Raw genomic sequence first — 21164 nt, 5'->3', positions numbered from 1 at the left:
AAATGAAACCAGTGTGTAGAAGGCAGCTCATGCGTATCAAGCCCTGCCAACTCAGCACAAGTGAACGCCTGTGTTTTGGAGCAACGTGCATTGCGGCACTGGGTGTCTTTTTAAATGGGACATTACTTGTAGCAGGTGATAGCAACCATGAGAGGCGGTGGTGTTTATTAGGACTGGATTTTCCTGGGAGGCCTGTGTTCAAATTCCTGACTGGACATCCACTGAAAAGTCACTTTCTCAGCTGCCCTTTGGATGAATTTCAGAATGTAGGAGCATATGAAGCTATCTTACATGCTGTCATATAATAATACCTTTATTGTCAATGTACAACCTGTGTACAGTGAAATTAACCGAGACTCCCTCCCTCCCACACAAACACTCAATCTCATTGCACTCTGCGTGCTTGTCGTACAACACACCAACCCCGAAAGTCAGTTGCACTATATTATTTTCCGTTCAGCAGCCTAACAGCCCACGGATAGAAACTGTTTTTAGCTTGTTGGTATGACTGATTATACTTCTATATCTCCTGCCCGAGGGTAGAAAATTAAAGAAGTGCTGGCCGGGGTGTGAATCGTCCCTGAGGATTTTTCTCGCTCTCCTAAGGCAACAATCCCTTGTGATGTCATCTAGCAGGCTCAGGGGGCAGCCCATGGTATCATGTGCTGTGTTCACCACCCTCTGTAAAGACTTTCTGTCCGTGGCTGTCAAGCCAACGTATCACACTGTGATACAATATGAAAGGACACTTTCTATTGTGGACCAGTAGAAGGAGGTCATCAATTGTTGTTTAACATTGTTCTTTCGCAAGACCCTGAGGAAATGGAGTCTCTGTTGGGCCTTCCTAAACACCTGAGTTATATTGTTTTTCCAAGTGAGGTTTTCACTAAGGTAAACTCCCAGGAATTTAAAGGAAGAGGTTCTCTCCACATAACCCCCCCCCCCCCTATATACAACGGGGCTAGTTCCCCTCTCTTCCTCCGAAAGTCCAACACCATCTCCTTTGTCTTGGTAATATTTAGGTGCAAGTTATTCTCTAGGCACCATGTAGATACTTTTTGAACCTCCACCCTGTACGCTGATTACCGTATTTTTTGCCCTATAGGACGCACTTTTTCCCCTCCAAAAATGAAGGGGAAATGTGTGTGCGTCCTATGGGGCGAATGCAGGCTTTCGCTGAAGCCTGGAGAGCGAGAGGGGTCGGTGCGCACCGACCCCTCTCGCTCTCCAGGCTTCAGGAGAGCCGCAGCGCCAGTCCCACAAGGTCGGGGGACAGCGGGGAGGCGGAACGCCGCCATCCCGCTGTCTCCCGATGTGGTTTGGAGGCTGACGGCGGGGAGACGCGTGCTTCTCCCGGCCGCCAGCCCTGCAAGCTCCGGGGACAGCGGGGAGGCGCAGCACGTCCTCCCCCTGTCCCCGGACCCGGTCTGCAGGCGGGCGGCGGGGAGAAGAGCGCTTCTCCCCGCTGCCGGCCCCACAAGTGCCTGGGGGGGAAATAATTTTTTTTTTCTTTATTTCCCCCCCAAAAAACTTGGTGCGTCCTATGGGCCGGTGCGTCCTATGGGGCGAAAAATAAGGTATTTCATAATCTAGAAAAGTCATGTTTGCTGCTACTTGCAGAGGCCTTTCCCAGTGCTCCTCCCGCCTGATGTCCTTGCAACTGCAAATGTTGGGGACTGAATCTGGGATTATTATGTGCAAAAGCAGCTGATCTATATTTCTTCCCAGACTTATTGTCTGTGTGTTGTAGCACAGAGTCTTTTTTCGATTAACACGTTTATGTCAACATGGTGAAATGCATTCACAATTGGGGGAGAGACTATATAGCCCTAAGCATAAATTGGTGGGTGCAGTCGCAGTCTTGACTCCAAAACCCACAGGAATCTGGAGATAAAGCCTTGGAAAGTAAAACAAACACTTTCTTGCTGCTAGCAGGTAGCATCCATTTGATTCTATCTTCACATCTGTTGGTGTGGACCTGGATGGAGGCTGATGGTCTGCCAGCCAAAGTTTCAGTGAAGAGCGGTAGGGGGGTAACACCTGAAAGTTGCCTCTGGTTAGTAAGTCAGGAAGCATCTACAGTTGTACCTTGGAAGTTGGATGGAATCAGTTCTGGAAGTCCGTTCAACTTCCAAAACATTCGAAAACCAAAGCGTGGCTTTTGATTGGCAGCAGAAGCTTCTGCAGCCAATCAAAAGCTGCAGAAGCCCCATCGTATGCTTGGCTTCCAAAAATAGTTCACAAACCGGAACAGTCACTTCTGGGTTTGCGACATTTGGAAGCCAAAACGTTTGACTCAGAAGGCGTTCGAAAACCAAGGTACGAATTTTTGAGGGGGCTCGGGCCCCCTCAGGCCCCATGGAGTCGGCGCCTATGGCAATGCACACTCAAATAACTGTTGTAAACTGCATGTACTTTACAACACTAGCCTGCAGCCGCTCTCTCCTCTCTCACAGATATAATAAAAGACCCGTTGGCTGGTCCAACAGGATGCTTATTTGAATAGCAATTATACAACATTCTTATCAGATATTTGTAACACCCATAGTTGCAAGGTTAGTGTGGGACTCCACAACATACTTTTTGGCCGTGGGCGGCTTTCCACATTTCTGGTTGTCAACTGCAACACAAACACAGGAAATTTTGCACATATAAAATGTAGCAGAATTCTTGACATGGCTCCTGTCGGGAGCTCTTTCCAAAGGCTTTATGATGGTGAAACGGATTCTTCCACTCACCCACGCATACTAGCTGACTGAAGAGCGACATGGGTTATCATGGAATATCCGTGCTTTTGCTTTTAGGGAAAGTCTAACACTGATACCACGAGCAGCGTATATATTAAACTAAAGCTAGTCTGAAGGAAGAAATGACAGTACAGTGGTACCTCAGGTTACATACGCTTCAGGTTACATGCACTTTAGGTTACAGACTACGCTAACCCAGAAATAGTACCTTGGGTTAAGAACTTTGCTTCAGGATGAGAACAGAAATCATGCAGCGGCAGCAGGAGGCCCCATTAGCTAAAGTGGTGCTTCAGGTTAAGAACAGTTTCAGCTTAAGAAAAGAACTCCAGAACGAATTAAGTACTTAACCTGAGGTACCACTGTATATTCTGCCAGCCAGGAATACCTCTTTACCTCTGTTCAGAACCAGAATTACCAATTTCTCTCGTAATTCAGACTATGTGACCGCCCAAGTCCCGACATTTGTTTCCTGTCTATTCACATATCGACAAGAAATGAAAGCCTTCAGTGGTCTCTTGCTCCAGTTCCATATCATTCTGCCCCTGTGCTGCCTTTGGGCCAGAAGGGGTGGTAGTGAACCACTTGGGGTGATTAAATGAGCTAGCCTTTTATTTTAAACTGTGGAGCCCAGGTAGAGCACGCTTCTTTATGGAAGTGAGCCATGGACAACTTACAGCTGCCAGGATCAGTGCCTTAACACAGGGGCCAGTTCCCTCCGTGGGCTGGATTGTCCGTTCGCCTGCAATGATAGTTAATGATAATTAAGAGTAATAGGAAATTAAGTAATACAGAATAAGTGATAAAGAACAGAAAATCATCAGAGGTGTTGATGGAAGTCAAAAATATTGTATAAGATAAGAAGTTATGTTATATGAATGTTGGAAATAATGTGTTAAACTAATACATATATATATATATATATATATATATATATATATATATATATGAAAGAAGCATCTCATTGTTGGGACTGATCATGCCTGATTTGCATGGAGAAGCTATTTTAAAATGTGGGTTTACATGTGATAAAAGGCTTGTAGGAAAACCTAAGACCTCAGAGTGTCTTGGAAAATTTGGCTGAATTAATTTACCTCCAGAATACCGTATTTTTCCATGCACAGTATGATGACACCCCGCCCCAATTTTTAAGTTTTATACATGGATTTATACAGTAAGTCTTGGGTTAGCTGGCGGCTCCTGATGCCTCCTGCGCCACCAAGGGTCGTGGAGCTGGCTGGAGAGGTGAGATGGTGGCAAGGCAAGGAGGGAGCTTGGCTGCGGCATGGAGCCATCGGCTCTCACCGGCTGAGGCGAGACACATACGCAGGCTGGAGAGGCAAGGTGGATCAAGTGGTGGGTTGAAAAAAAGCTCAACAACTTTTGGGACAATTTCTCCCAAAAGCTGAACAACTTTAAAATAATGATTCTAAATTCTGGGCTCCCCAAAGTAGGGGTCGTCTTATACATGGGGTCGTCTTATACACCAAAAATACGGTAAATCAGGTAATTTTTAGTTAATATTGGGGGAGCTTTTGCATGCTCACCTATCTCTGTTCTAAAACAAAAATAAACAAATCTCTGCTTCCAGGTAAGCATGCATCAAATTGCAACCTTAATCTCTTATGGCTTTTTAATACCCTACCCCTTTGACGATGTTTGCTGCGCTAAGTACTCAGTGGAAAAGTGAAAATTAGAGGCCCCTCTGGTGTATTTACTGGTGTAGTAGTCGGAAGCAAACAGACGCACGGTTTCTGGAAGCCTTCTCAAAAAGTCAGATATGGGAAAAGCAACGACAGCTGGCTGCCGTCTTACTCAGATCGTACTCAGCTTCATCTTCTTAGAGCAGCTTGGACTGTTCAGAATAAGATTTCCTGTCAAGGGAGGATTGAGGTAAACCGAGGACCAGGGCTGCGATGCGAAGCCTGACCTACCCCCATTCCCTGTCAAAGGCAGAAGTCTTTTACCGCCCAGCCTGCTAGTATTCTCTTGACATAAGGTCATGCTGAAGCAAACATCTTTCTCTCTTCCCACCTATCCAGCTTTCCCACTCCCTCGTTCTTAAGATTTAGGACTTTGCTACTTGGACCATCAAAATCTTAGTAGCAGTCAGATTAACTCAATCATTTTTATTTTTATTTGCTTTATGTACTAATTTGAAAGTTTAGTTTTACAAATAATTAAATGTAGAATGATTTTATCCTTTGCCATCTCTTCAGAGATTTTTTTTAAAATACAAAATATCCAAAGAAAAATTAATCCTTTTCTTCAAAAACCGCTGTATAGTTTGCAAGCATACTTAATAGTTTTTTTTTTAGCTTTGCTCCCAAAAAAACCTGAGTAACAGAAAACAAGCTAATGATTAACATACCTACCTTTATAGAGTTTATTCAGTGCCCCTTTTTTTCTGGTTTAATTTTTAAGAGGACCATAAATATGAAAATGAGCACCAGGTGTTCTTTCCCAAGTCAGCCATTAATATTCATTAGGTTAAATTGGGCCCACGCCCTTTTGGTACATTTCTAATCAACATCATTTGTTGATTTGTACATTTCTAATCAACATCTAAACTTACCCCATCATGGTTTACACAGTTGCTTTCAAATAAAGGACCACCTCTGGGTAATTAAGAAATGGCACCAGATGCTGAGGACTCAAACTTCAACCAAAGCTCCAGTCAGCATGGTGAATGGTTGGGGAGAATGAGAGTTGAAATGTGGGATATCCACAGCAGGTTAGCCTCTGCTAGGTGCATGCAGGAGCTGGATTTGATCAGCACAAAGCCTTAACGCAGCAGAGGAAAGTTTGCTCTGTGCACCTGCTCAGCACCTCGTCCTCTGATGTAGAGCCCTGAAGTTGGGCCCTTGTGGAATGACGTGGATCGTTCATATCTGCAAGAAGCCACCCAGCTTCCTTAGGTGCATAGAAGGGTATGCATTAGCCTGCCTCTGCAATGTCACTTCTTCTAACAGATGCATATATTGTAGATGTACACATTGGTTCTACCCCAATATTCATCAGATTGAAGTATATGTGCTGCTCAGCGGATAAGAGCAGTAGGCTTAGATCATCTAGGCGCAAATTTGCATTCTCAAATGAAAATCCAAATTTTGTTCTATAGAATTTTACTTGCAGGAAATTCTGATCTGCATCGGCACGTGAAGTGGGGCAGAGGGGCTCTTCTTGAACCTGGATGGGTCTAGAAACCTGACAATTGGCCTAGCTGGAATTGACTTTACAAAGTTAAGAGCTGCATTCATTGTTCCGTCCCCTTTTCCCTTTGAACCCACCCCATAACTGACATAAGAGAGCCAGAGTGGTGTAGTGGTTAAGAGTGGTGGACTCGTAATCTGGTGAACCGGGTTCGCTTCCCTGCTCCTCCACATGCAGCTGCTGGGTAACCTTGGGCTAGTCACACTTCTCTGAAGTCTCTCAGCCCCACTCACCTCACAGAGTGTTTGTTGTGGGGGAGGAAGGGAAAGGAGAATGTTAGCCACTTTGAGACTCCTTACGGGGAGTGAAAGGCGGGATATCAAGTCCAAACTCTTCTTCTTCTTCTACCCCAACAGAAATAAAGGTGGAGGAATTGGAAGGGGTCCCGAGGGTCATCTAATCCAGGGGCTGGCAAACTAAGGCCCAGGGGCTGGATGCGCCCCCCCCCCGGCTCATAAATCCAGCCCACGCCGCAAAGCCAGAACCTGCCATGAAGCCGAGACTCCCGGTGACGGTGACGGGAGTAAGAGGCCGAGTGGCGGCGGCTCTGCTACCCAAACGCCTGGTTTACCTCAGCGGCATTTGGCAGAGACATCCCTGCGCCGCACTGAGATAAACCAGGTGCAGCGTCTGATTGGTTGAGCCACCGCTGCTCGGCCTCTTCCTCCCATCGCCATCGCCTGGAGTCTCGGCTTCGTGGCGGCTTCTGGCTTCGTGGTGTGACCTCCTGTCGCCGTCATCATCGCTGTTGCCGCCCTGGTGCTCCTGTGGGCCAGAGAGTGGAGCAGATGAACTTGATCTGCCTACCCATGAGAAGCAGCAGCGGTGGTGGTGGTGGTGGCAGCAGGAGCCCCTGGGAAGGTAAGCGCAGTGGCTAGGGCTGGAGAGGAGGACTACTTGACCCTCTCGCCTCTTCTTCCAGCTCCCCCGCCCCCCAGTGCTGCTTCTCCAGCCCGCCAGAAAAATTTTTGCCGACCCTTCATCTAATCCAACCTTTTGAGACCCCAAAGAAAGAGTGGCTGTAAATTTTCACCAGTCTTTCAATCTCTGGAGAACACGACAAACCAAAGAGAGGTAAAATAGGATCATGGGAGGATGTATGGATGTATGTTTAGATGTATGTCTAAAAATATCTATCACTTTTTCTGTGTAACAACTTAAGTAATGATGTATATGATGTGATGGTTTATGTATGTATGTACAGTGGTACCTCGGGTTACAGACGCTTCAGGTTACAGACTCCGCTAACCCAGAAATAGTACCTCGGGTTAAGAACTTTGCTTCAGGATGAGAACAGAAATTGTGTGGTGGCAGCGGGAGGCCCCATTAGCTAAAGTGGTGCTTCAGGCTAAGAACAGTTTCAGGTTAAGAATGGACCTCCGGAACGAATTAAGTTCTTAACCCGAGGTACCACTGTATGTATGTATGTATGTATGTATGTATGTATGAAAAAACAACAACTAGGCAACAAAAAGAAATGCGAAACAAATCAAGATTTTTGTAGGTCCAAATGCTATTACTGCCCTCCTTGAAAATGCACTTGGGGGGATGCCATCATGCAGTCCAGGCAAAATTTTTTTCCTTCTTTTCTGAGCCGGGAATGGAATCTCTTGATAGCAACTCTTATTTTAAGTCAGTTCCTACATTTTCTCAGAGAGGAGCCTACCTTTCCCCCTTGATTTGTCTATCAGTTCTGGCAAAAGGAAGCTGAAAACCAGAGCTCAGTATAGAATTTCAGCAAGCGAACCTAAGCCCAGTGTGTTCAAAGTGGAGTGCCTTTTCAGTTTTGAACACTCCTTTTCTAGATTTAATGCTAATTTCATTTGGTATATCATATCATCTATGTTTACTTTCAGAAGTTTCACTTTGGATCATTGAAATATAGGTCAGTACTGGAACCTCTGGAACATTGCAATACATAGAATGCTGAAATGGCTAGATTTCTACGTTAGCTGAGCAGCGTGGGTGGCACTCTCTATAGATCATAATCTACTAACGGGTTAGCGGAGTTTGTAACCTGAAGTGTTTGTAACCTGAAACGTTTGTAACCCGAGGTACCACTGTACATGTTTGCCTGTCTCATAATACTCAGCTCTGTGGTGACTTCCTCCAAGAGTTCCTCTCCAGCTCAGAGTATAAAATGCGATTTTATGCATGTGTTCTCAGCAGATCAGGCGCCCAAATTCAATTGCTTTCTCAGCACATACACAAACATTCATTAATGTTTAAACTCTTGCTGAAAGTCTGGTTGATCACTGTGAACTACTTGACCAAACCACTGGACCCAGAAGCCACCCACCCGTTCCTTCTGCTGATTATATTCCCTGGCCTTTGGGAAATCCCCTCAGTTTTACCTTGCAAACATTCTATGCGCTTTTCCTCTGCCATCTAGATAGAAAGCCTCCCCTTGTTTCCAGGTGTGTGTGTTCTGGGGAGGAAGAGTTGCATTTCTGGCTCTCCATCGTAGCTGGTGCTTGGAACTCCAATTCCCGGGGAACAAGACAAAGGGGTGCATGCATGTGACAACGTTACTAGCCAGGAGAGAACTGCCAGGAATACAATCTGGCCTCCCTGAGTCCTAAGTAAGAAGAGCTGGTAAATGCCAAACTGGTTCTGAATTGTGCAGAGGGAAATTCACCCATCACTTTTGACAGCCGTGCAAATACCTACTTTTTGAATCCATAGTACAGTGGTACCTCGCAAGACGAATGCCTCGCAAGACGAAAAACGCGCAAGACGAAAGAGTTTTCCGTTTTTTGAGTCGTTCCGCAAGACAAATTTCCCTATGGGCTTGCTTCGCAAGACGAAACGTCTTGCGAGTTCTTGCGAGTTTGTTTCCTTTTTCTTAAAGCCGCTAAGCCGTTAATAGCCGCTAAGCCGCTAATAGCCGCTAATAGCCGTGCTTCGCAAGACGAAAAAACCGCAAGACGAAGAGACTTGCGGAACGGATTAATTTCGTCTTGCGAGGCACCACTGTATAGAATTGCTGGCAATGAAAAGAAAACTACTTGGCAAGAATGAATGAATGCCTTGGACTATCGTGAGGATAGATTCTGGCTTTTAGAGCCCAGCTAGATGTGGTTTGTTCAAATCGAGGATCAGTCTCTGAAGGGCATTTAATAAAGTTTTGTTCTTGAATTCTTTAATAATGCTTCTCTATGGGATAATTCAAAACATCACAAAGTTTATACATGCGTAAATATTCTATTATAGGTCTATACATTTGGAATCTTTAACAGGGTGTAGGGGTGGAAAATAAGATTTACATGTTACCAGTGTTTCCTTTGCTTGGCCCCTTTGGAGTGGGTGACTGAATGTCAGATGGAATATTGGTGGATTTTTCCAATTGGTGGTTTCCCCAAATTCAGCATCTTCAATTTTTAGAGTAATACTTGCATGGTTATGCATTTACACCAGTGCTACAAAGGCTAAATGAACATTGGCTAAATGGACATTTTGCATTGGTGGCAAAATGAACATCTTGGCCTTTTGTGCAGTGTGATTAAAACAACAACAATTCTGTAATCTCTACTCAAGACAGGTGTCGGAATTGAATTTCCTCAGGGCAGAGGGAATATTTTTGAACACTGACTTCAGTGAGTTCTGGAAAAGCAACTGAGAAAAGATGAGAGAAAAGCGAATACTACTTAGCATGTAATTATGTGATGCTCCCCCAGCCACCCACCCATTTTTCCTTGCACCAAATGTGTTAGAGACAGGGAACAGTTGCTCAGTGTGATAAGTTTCCACCTTTCACTAGGGAGGCCCAGAAATAGCTGCAGAAGCTTAGTAAGCAGCCGTCTGCAGTCCCTATGCCCCTGGAACCACTAAAGGTATGCAGGGCATGGCAGTGGCAATTATGCCCAGGTGAAGATTTCACAGGGAGTGCAGGTGTTTAAAAGGCTGAGCCTACCGTATTTTTCACTCTATAAGATGCACCAGACCGTAAGACGCACCTAGTTTTTGGAGGAGGAGAACAAGAAAAAAAATATTCTGAATCTCAGAAGCCAGAACAGCAAGAGGGATCGCTGCGCAGCAATCCCTCTTGCTGTTCTGGTTCATGGGACAGCCACGTGAAGCCTCTTCAGGGCAGAGGGATGAAGGCTCCCCCTGCCCTGAAAAAGCTTTGCGCGGCTAAGCCAGAAGCTAGAACAGCGAGAGGGAGTGCTGCGCAGCGATCCCTCTTGCTGTTCTGGATTCCGGGATAGCTGCGCAGCCTGCATTCACTCCAGAAGATGCACACACATTTCCCCTTACTTTTTAGGAGGGAAAAAGTGTGTCTTATAGAGCGAAAAATGTGGTATATGGTAAAACGTCTTACCATGCATATTTGAGGTACGATTTTATTCCATTTGCAAACTGAGTGCTCAGCATTTGTATATGGGACAGCTAAATGCACATCTGTTTATAGGTTGGTAAATGCACAGCTTCAAATATGGATTCCAGGAGACCTCTATAATCTGAGGCAAATGCACCCTTTGCTCATGGAGTTGCATAAGCAGAGCAAAGGCATTCATAGCCACGGCCAGAAAATCCAGGAGCAAGGCTGGATCCAGGAGCACTCTCTAATGGCAGTCGCGGGGGGGGGGGGATCCTCAAAAGATGCCCAGCATCCTCCCAAAGTCTGTATCTTCATTGCCAGATCAGTAGTATTACTGACTAAAATGGAAAAACAAAAATACTTGCATAACTCTGTAGACCAGTGTGGTGCTCCTATACTTCATTTCCCCTAATCTAAGAGGTGGATGGTCTGTGTAGATGTCTTGCAGTCCCACTTGCCAGACCTTGATGCCTGATTTGGCACATCTGCCTGAAATGCCAGCGCTGTGTGCTGTGGTGTATTTTGCTGATGCCACACTTACTTACCCTAATTACTTGGCCTGATCCTGCTGTGCAGTAAGCTGTTAGTCATTACCGGCTGGGCAAATAGTTACCCTTTCTTGTCTGGTCCAAACTGTTGACTCCGATAGACCTGTATGCTAAAAAGTGGTACTGTACTTAGAATTCTAGCATCTCTTGAATTACTCACAAATCCCTTTCCTGTGAGACAGTCTATTCAGTGAAATTTAAGAGCACAGTGACGATGACTTGTGTGTTCAGTTAATAGTTAGGGTTTTCTTCCTTCATATATTAAATTATTGTAACTGAAAAAGAAGCCAAGATTAGCAAATTTGCTCTTAAATCAATCCATATGCTTGCGTATCCTGTTTATCAGGTTATTTCAGGAGTTCGTTGTCAAGCAGCCTTACCCCTAGTTGTCTAATCTCGGCTCCTGAGGGCCTCCAAAACTTATTGTATAATCTTTTCATGTGAAAAAATCATACATATTTTGTAGAATTTATTTAGATTCTGTTCGATTCTATAAGCTTGCCTGTATGTTCATGGGTCTGTTATCAGCTCTCAATAGAGCACATGTGTGTCACAGTCTACTACTATGTTCTCCTGTCCAAATCCCACTGAAATGAATGGTGCACTGCTTGGCCACAGAGCTTTTCCATTCATATTGATGGAGTTCGTGAAAGAGAACTTCTTGTACAAGTGCTCTGAAGAAAAATGACTATTTTAGATACAGCAATAATAAGGTAAAAAGGTAAAGGACCCCTGGATGATTAAGTCCAGTCAAAGGTGACCATGGGTTTGCAGTGCTCATCTCGCTTTCAGGCCGAGGGAGCTGGTGTTTGTCCACAGACAGCTTTCCAGGTAATGTGGCCAGCAGGACTAAACCGCTTCTGGCGCAGTGGAACACCGTGACAGAAGCGAGAGCGCACGGAAACACTGTTTACCTTCCTGCCACAGCAGTACCTGTTTATCTACTTGCACTGGTGTGCTTTCAAACTGCTAGGTTGGCAGGAACTGGGACAGAGCAATAGGAGCTCACTCCATTGCGGGGATTCAAACCGCCGACCTTCCGATCGGCAAGCCCAAGAGGCTCAGTGGTTTAGATCACAGCGCCACCCACATCCTGATACAGCCTTAACAGTGAGTTGCGATGGAAAACAATGACAAGAGAACACTGAGCCTACCCATGCACAAATAAAATTGGATAATTTAATCATAAACTATAGTAACTCCTGAAAAGCTAATGAGGCTGCGCAAAGAGTTTAGTAATGACCTGAAAATAAAAAAGGCATGTGTAAGAATTGGAAGGAAGGATAGATCACCAAGGAGGAGTGCAGATGACTAGCCCAGACGTGTTGGGACAGTGACAGCAAAACTAAAGGTCAGAATGAAAAGAGACTGGCAAGAGTTGCTAAATGCAGAGGTAGTCCTCATGCTGCCCTCCACATATGATGTGGAATACAACTCCCATCAGCCCTTGAAGGAAATATGATGAATGGGCAAGAATCATGGGAGTTGTAGTCCCGACACATAAGGAGGGGAACTGTGTTGGCCACCCCTCTAAAATAAACAAGAGTCTCATTCAGCATAACAAAGAAGTGGGAAATGCATTGCCCCCATCCAAGCGAATCTTCTCCTGTGAATTTTTTGCATGGCTCTTCCATCTCAACACACATTTCACAGTTGTGGTGGCTGGGCCATATAAGCCATCCCCTTGCATACACTTTAATTGATATTGAAGTATGTTGTTCTAAAAACCGAAGAAGATTGATAATCAGTCAATTTGTCATGTTTAAAGGTAGTTGTTCACTGGTGATGGGCAGCTAAATGCAACCTGTGATCATCACCGGAGGCCCTTCTTCGTATGTCTCCCTCACGAGAAGTCCGGAGGGTGGCAACACAAGAACATGACATTTCTGCAGTGGCTCCCCATTTTTATCTCGTGAACTGCCCTAAGATCTATGTATGAAGGGTGGTATACAAATTTAGTAAATGAAAATGATAATTCTCCTCCTCTTCCACTCACTGCAATCTGGCATCTTCTTGGTTTCCGAAAAGAGCAAACCAGAACCCTCACCCTGAATTGTGTTTAAGGTATGCGGTATAGGTGTACATACCGTATTGACCTGAATATAAGCCACACTCCCCCCCCAAAAAAAAAAAAAATTCAGACTGTGAAAAAATAAAGTCTGGCTTAAATTTGTGTCCTTACAAAAATTGGCTTTTCTGATATCACTGCTGAAACAGACATACAGTAAAACGGAACGGGTGTGAGTGCCTGCGGAATTTTAATGGAGCTGCTTATATTTTTTCTTTTTCCTCCTTGAATTTTAAAGGTGCGACTTCTTTGTGGATATGGCTTCTATTTAGGACAATATGGTACTTTCTTTATTTCAATCCAAAGACCCACAAAAACAAATTTGAAAGCAATTTCAAAAGCAAAGAACAGCAGAAATACGGAAAAGACATTACTAGGCAGTCGCTGTGTTTTATCGAAGACATGTTGATTTCTAATGCTTACTACCTATGGGAGAATATTTTCCATGGCCAGGGTTACATATTTTACTATACAGTGGACCCTCTGGATACGGATTTAATTTGTTCTGGGGGTCTGTGCGCACCCTGAAAAATCTGTAACTAGAGGTGCTCCTTCTGTGCGCAGAGCGCTTTTGCGCATGCATGAGCAGCGAAACCAGGAAAAATACTTCCAGGTTTGCCGCTTTCACAACCCAAAGATTATGTATCCAGAGAGGTACGTAACCCGAGAGTCCACTGTACTGTGGGCTGTATAAACAAGCCAGGCACCAATTAATTAAGGATGCGGGTGGCGCTGTGGGTTAAACCACAGAGCCTAGGACTTGCCGATCAGAAGGTCGGCGGTTCAAAACCCTGCGACGGGGTGAGCTCCTGTTGTTCAGTCCCTGCTCCTGCCAACCTAGCACATCAAAGTGCAAGTAGATAAATTCGAAAGCACGTCAAAGTGCAAGTAGATAAATAGGTACCGCTCCGGCGGGAAGGTAAACGGCGTTTCCGTGTGCTGCTGTGGTTCGCCAGAAGTGGCCATATGACCCGGAAGCTGTACGCCGGCTCCCTCGGCCAGTAAAGCGAGATGAGCGCCACAACTCCAGAGTCGGTCACAACTGGACCTAATGGTCAGGAGTTCCTTTACCTTTACTACTGGTAAATTTACCTGGAAACACTGATCTCTTTTATCTGAAGTATCTCCTTGAGGTTTAGGTGTGACCGTAATCTATTCGCAATGTGGATCTATGGCTGAGCATGTGAATTCAAATTATGGCAGCCATGTGTATGGCCCCCTCATGGAGGCCTCAGTTTTCACAACTGAGCACTCTCTGGGCCATGAGCCTGGCTCATGGGGAGCATGGCACAACGCAAAATTAGACAGATAATCCTTATGTTTACCATGGGACATCAGCTGTGTTCTGCTGGTCCTGATGTAAGAGTTGTAAGAAATAGCAAGCAGTGAGTAGTAAGGAATGAGATAGGTTTTAGGTTATGCTATGCTTCTAATAGGTTGTGTTATATTCTGGATTATGTATGTTTTAATAGATTATGTCTGAATAGGATGAGAGTGTTGAAGATACGTGCAAATGTGTATGTGAATCCGGTCTTGGGTGTTTGATTTTCGTTGTTGTGTATACTGTGTATATACGGACAATGACAATAAATTTATCTAATCTAATCTAATCTAATCTCACACACTAATACTGCTACTGCCTAATAGCAGCAGGGAGTATTCCTCAGTGGTATCAGGTAAAATCAAGGTAGCCACATCACACTTGTTTCACAGGAATCACTTAGAAGGTACCTGCACACCCCCCCCCCCCATAACTTTCTTTCTAGGATGGCTAGAAACCTTCCCCCCCCCCCCCAGATGAAAGCTCAGCACCTGTGCAGGGACAGTAATGGAAGCCTTCACAGGCTGCATGATACTGTGGGCACTGGGTTGGCAACCCCAGCCTCATCACCTTATCATTTGGAAATCTTTATGAAGGGATGGATGCCTGTATTTTTATACCACACGGGCATATGTTTGCCAACATGGGCGTGCCTTATGAAGGCACTTTTGTGCCTTTAGAGTAAGAGGCAAAGGAACCCTCAGTAAGTACTGTTGGAATTCTTGGATTTTGTACTTTGTGATTTTGCAGGCCAAAATATAATATTGCAGCCTTTGAAAGACAGAAGTACAGTGCATAGTCCTGCAATTTCTATGTGTCAGGAGGTTATTATATTACATCTTAACTATTCTCTTGGTTGAAGCTAGACTTGCTCGGTGATAACCAGTTTATCTAGAATCGCTGCTAAAGAATAATTAAGCTGTTGTAATTGAGTCCTAATGTTCTTCGTATAGATAGCAGAGTTTTGAAAAATGAAGTTTTGAAATGACTTCGAATTTCAAATCACACATTTAAAAGAAAAAGAAAGTGACAGTAATTGCTAAAAGCTCATCTGACATCAAGATAATTTCAAGTTTCATGCTGCGAAGATTTAAACCTCTTGATGCTAGATTATGGTGTCATTAAAGTATTTTGACTCTCTTGGCTGCACCTAGTCTTTTCATAGCAGGTGACGGTTCTTCTCAGAACCGTGTAACAGGTATACTGTATGTGGCCTGTGACTCGTAGCATTTGGGCTTCTTTGTGCATTTTTGCCAGACATTGTGCAAAATAAGTCAAACCAGAGGAAGTTCTATTTCCTAAAGTGGTTGTGGAATGCATTACCACTCTGATTAGTACACGTGAACTCTCATACGGTTTTATTAAATTCACCTCACAAATCTCGGCAGCAAGTACCGTATTTTTTGCTCTATAAGACTCACTTTTTCCCTCCTAAAGAGTAAGGGGAAATGTGTGTGCGTCTTATGGAGCGAATGCAGGCTGCGCAGCTATCCCAGAAGCCAGAACAGCAAGAGGGATTGCTGCTTTCACTGCGCAGCGATCCCTCTTGCTGTCCTGGCTTCTGAGATTCAGAATATTTTTTTCCTTGTTTTCCTCCTCCAAAAACTAGGTGCGTCTTGTGGTCTGGTGCGTCTTATAGAGTGAAAAATACGGCAGCTGCAGAACTCACAAGACCCTGCTTTAAAAATTATGTTTTCCTTATAAACGGTCTCCTCATTCTTTTTCTTCTTTTTTCTTTTAAACGAGATGGGTAGTAATTGTCTGAAATAGCTTAAACCTCTTTCTTTCTCTGTCACTCTCCCCTGGGCATATTTTAAACATTTAACATTCCTAGGACGTGGCTTGTATAGCTAATTATATCTTACTGAAGTTCTCAGCTGTGGGAAGAGAGAGAAAGTGGCAGAGAGAGAAGCGAAGCCCAGATGTACCAAAAAATACTTTTATTTTTGATGCAAGATTGATTTCATATTGGCTGCTGACGACCCTACACAGCGCTAGGGTTGCCAGATCTTCAGCATCTCAGGTGGCTTCCTGATTACCTGTTTATTGAGCCTCCATCCTAATTTGTTTGCTTGGAGATTTGTTGAACTTGGCTGCTTATCACACATTCATTCTGATTGGTTTGCAGGGAGATTAGATGATGTTGCATTTAGCAAAATTTCCCCATCACTTTCCTTGTTGCAAAAAAACCCAAAAAAACTATTGGGGGGTGGGAGTGGCTTGCTCCTTTAATTGTGCAGCCTGAACTTCTTGTTGTTGTTGTTTAGTCGTTTAGTCCTGTCCGACTCTTCATGACTCCATGGACCAGAGCACACCAGGCATTCCTGTCTTCCACTGCCTCCCGCAGTTTGGTCAAACTCATGTTAGTAGCTTGGAGAAAACTGTCCAGCCATCTCGTCCTCTGTTGTCCCCTTCTCCTTGTGCCCTCCATCTTTCCCAACATCAGGGTCTTTTCTAGGGAGTCTTCTCTTCTCATGAGGTGGCCAAAGTCTTGGAGCCTCAGCTTCAGGATCTGTCCTTTCAGTGAGCACTCAGGGCTGATATCCTTCAGAATGGAAAGGTTTGATCTTCTTGCAGTCCATGGGACTCTCCAGAGTCTCCTCCAGCACCATTATTCAAAAGCATCAATTCTTCGGCAATCAGCCTTCTTTATGGTCCAGCTCTCACTTCCATACATCACTACTGAACTTGCTGGTATGTAAATGAATCCTACACAAAAATAGTGACAGTCTTTGTGTGCAGTAAAGCATACTTATGTTCATAACATCTTAGTGATACATCAGAATATATTTTATATAGTATACTTGCTTATAGATTCTTCCCCCTCCCCAATACTTCCCCCCCCCCCCGTTAAATCTTCCTTTCATAAGCTTGGAGAAATGCAACTATATTCAAAATAATAATTCGAAAGAGGGCTTATCCCACCCTCTGCAATAACTCAAATAGAGGCTGACTTGGGCTGTGAAGTAACTCAGAATTGAGAGCTGCTGCCTTCACAGAATCATAGAGTTGGAAGAGACCACAAAGGCCATCGAGTCCAACCCCCTGCCAAGCAGGAAACACCATCAGAGCACTCCTGACATATGGTTGTCAAGCCTCTGCTTAAAGACCTCCAAAGAAGGAGACTCCACCACACTCCTTGGCAGCAAATTCCACTGTCGAACAGCTCTTACTGTCAGGAAGTTCTTCCTAATGTTTAGGTGGAATCTTCTTTCTTGTAGTTTGGAACCATTGCTCCGTGCCCGCTTCTCTGGAGCAGCAGAAAACAACCTTTCTCCCTCCTCTATGTGACATCCTTTTATATATTTGAACATGACTATCATATCACCCCTTAACCTCCTCTTCTCCAGGCTAAACATGCCCAGCTCCCTTAGCTGTTCCTCATAAAGCATCGTTTCCAGGCCTTTGACCATTTTGGTTGCCCTCCTCTGGACACGTTCCAGTTTGTCAGTGTCCTTCTTGAACTGTGGTGCCCAGAACTGGACACAGTACTCCAGGTGAGGTCTGACCAGAGCAGAATACAGTGGCACTATTACTTCCCTTGATCTAGATGCAATACTCCTATTGGCTTCACCAATTGCCAAGTTTTGGGAGTGGGGTCCTTGAATGTGTGTTGTAGGCTGACATGTATTCTCTCTTTTTAGTTTGGCCAAATCGTTTTTATGACACGTACAGTGCCATTTCCTTTAAAAGGAACCCTGAAATATCTTCACAGGGGCAGGGGTGGGGAATGCTTGCCAAATGTACCCCTATTAGTTTGTGTCAGCCCTAACTGTTGTGGGTGGGTACGATTGGTCAGCCACAACACCCGATTGGTAGGTCCCTCGTAGCTGTTGCAGTCTGGCCAATGGGACGCAGTCCAAACGGTTCAAGGGTCCTATTTATGCCCATGCATGTGTCCCAGAGCTTCCTCTTTCTGCGCGTGCATTCGGAACACCCACCCACCTTTCCCTACTTTTAGGGCTTTGCACTTGACCTGCTATGCCGTCGTGTGTTGTCGGTCGTTGGGACAGGGGCACGGCAGGAATTTTCCCCCACTTGGCTGATTGGCTGTTGCCATTTGGATTTCGTCTGCCGCATAGCAAATCGTCACAACTTGTAAGGTTGCGGATAGGCTCTGGTTCAGGTGATAGGGATGGGGGAGCGCTCTCGCCATCCCTATGTGAAGGGTATTCCGTTAAAGGAATCCAGGAACTCAATGGTTTGGTCAACCTGAGAGGGGGTTGTGCCCGTGCCTGAGTCCAGGGGGACATTTGGGTGGCAGAGTGAGCCCGTGCCCAGCTTTCCGCTTATCCAGGTGTTCACCCTTGGCTGACCTATGCTGGACCCCTGGGTCAGCGCTACCTGCATGGCAGGGAGCTAGTCGAACCAGAGCCTATGCAACCAGTCACTTTCTGTAATCAATAAAGTTGTGGCCTAAATTCTGCCAAAAACCAAACCAAAAATTTGAGTCAAGTGTGAATTTATTTAGGGGGAAGGTTTCTGGGTCTGAATACGCAAATATTAGTCAAGGGTTCAGCATGTGTTCCACTGCTGGGCTAAAGGAGGGAACCAAAGGGAAATCGATCAAGGAAGTCACTTTAATTAGATCACAGCAGATCTCATCAAAGCATCCAAGCTGGCCTTGCTTGCTGGTTTGAACAACTGGAAGACTTGCTCTTTTTAGCTACAAGTTGCCTTCTCCTTGCTTCCTGTGTGCCTTTGTGATACCTCTTTCCTCAGCTGTGCAGGAGGCAGACTTCACCCTAGCGCTTAGCTAAATCGCAGCATTATCCAGTAGGTGCCAATGTCACATGAACAGCCACATTCCACACAGCAGTCATAGTGGCAAAGTATCAGTAATGTGGCCAGTTTTGTTTTGTTGTTGTGGTTAATAATAATAATAATAATAATAATGATAATAATTATTTATTATTTATATCCCGCCCATCTGGCTGAGTTTCCCCAGCCACTCTGGGTGGCTCCCAATCGACTGTATTGTATTAAATGTATTGTATTAAAAACAATACAGCATTAAATATTAAAAACTTCCCTAAACAGGGCTGCCTTCAGATGTCTTTTAAAGATAGGATAGCTGCTTATTTCCTTCACATCTGGAGGAGGAGGAGGAGTTTGGATTTGATATCCCGCTTTATCACTACCCGAAGGAGTCCCAAAGCGGCTAACATTCTCCTTTTCCCTTCCTCCCCCACAACAAACACTCTGTGAGGTGAGTGGGGCGGAGAGACTTCAGAGAAGTGTGACTGGTCCAAGGTCACCCAGCAGCTGCATGTGGAGTAGCGGGGAATCGAACCCAGTTCACCAGATTACAAGTGCATTGCTCTTAACCACTACACCACACTGGCTGGGATGATCCATCTGATGGGAGGATGTTACACAGAGCGGGTGCCACTACCGAGAAGGCCCTCTGCCTGGTTCCCTGTAACCTCACTTCTCGCAATGAGGGAACCGCCAGAAGGCCCTCGGCGCTGGACCTCAGTGTCTGGGCTGAACGATGGGGGTGGACACGCTCCTTCAGGTATACAGGACCGAGGCTGTTTAGGGCTTTAAAGGTCAGCACCAACACTTTGAATTGTGCTCGGAAACGTACTGGGAGCCAATGCAGATCTCTCAGGACAGGTGTTATGTGGTCCTGATGACCACTCCCAGTTACCAGTCTAGTTGCCGCATTCTGGATTAATTGCAGTTTCCAGGTCACCTTCAAAGGTAGCCCCACATAGAGCGCATTGCAGTAGTCCAAGCGAGAGATAACTAGAGCATGCACCACTCTGATGAGACAGTCCGCGGGCAGGTAGGGTCTCAGCCTGTGTACCAGATGGAGCTGGTACACAGCCGCCCTGGACACAGAAGCAATTGAGTACTATCTGACTGAACACCGCAGGAATAATTCCTGTGGAAATTCCCAGCCCTTCCTTTCATGCTATGGTGAAGTTTTCCAACTAGTCTTTGGAGATGGAGGATGGAATATCTCTACAACAGAATTAGTACTGTGAATGAAAATGTCTGGGCTGTACTTAATTAGCGAAAAACAGATTTGCAGTTATTGCAGACTCAAAATTGTTGTGGAGAAAGTTGATGCTACAAAAAGAAGCATGTTTACTAAAGCAGCCTAGATTTGTATCATATACAAGATGTACCTTCAGTACTAAGAGCTGCTATACATCGATTAGAACGGCACTGAGTGTTCTCTGCCACTTTCTTAAATGCTTCACTACCTGTTTGTCAGCTGCTTTGTACCCTTTTTATACATAAGGACATTTTCATAGGAATGTGAGCCTAGGCAACAGGGGGATCAGATAGTGAACATGATGGTGTCCAAGTAGCCAATCATATTTGAGAAGGCATTGGTCGCCGACCTCACTCTTTATGGGCAAATACTTTCACCCCTTTCTGCAACCCCTCCTGAGCTGATGGCATATTCAGCAAGGGTTCCCTGCCCCCTATTTTTGCTGAGCCTAATTCACAATCATAGGCAGTACAATATTTTAATGCTCCCACAATCACAAGTTCCTGCACATAGAAAATTAGCGCGACAGTTAGAAGGCTATGCTGAAACCCTTTTCTCTGATTTTTACAAACAGGGAGACGGGGTTCTTACTGCGTGGGAATCATTCAGACAAGCACTTTTCCACTTGTAGATAGGAAGTTCAGATAGTCTGAAATGTTTTTGCTGCGTAGCTGAATTTAACCAGACAACAAGCTAATCCCTTAAATGGAGCATATTAATAGCACAGATAGTTAAAATCAACCAGTTAGACTTGCTGATCTTCATCGCAGCTGGAATTAATGGCAGATGCATCCAAATTGCTTAAAACAAATCCTGACTAGACATTAGACCAAAGTTGTCATTTAGCATCTGATGCAATAGACAAAATTCACTTGATCTAAACCCCCTTTAATTCCTCTAAAATCTGCAAGCCTACGTTAGGGAAAGAAAACTCTGTCAACT

The 21164-nt window shown here is 44.8% G+C and overlaps 1 protein-coding gene across 10 annotated transcripts in view; it reads left to right on the top strand.

Moving 5' to 3' along the window:
- Positions 1 to 21164, top strand: part of FHOD3 (formin homology 2 domain containing 3) — a 340976-nt gene that overhangs the window by 55000 nt on the left and 264812 nt on the right. The window lies entirely within an intron of this gene.

This window comes from Podarcis cretensis (genome assembly GCF_951804945.1).
Source record: "Podarcis cretensis genome assembly, chromosome: 13".
Lineage (NCBI taxonomy): Eukaryota > Metazoa > Chordata > Lepidosauria > Squamata > Lacertidae > Podarcis > Podarcis cretensis.
This window is presented reverse-complemented; position numbering and strand designations above follow the sequence as displayed.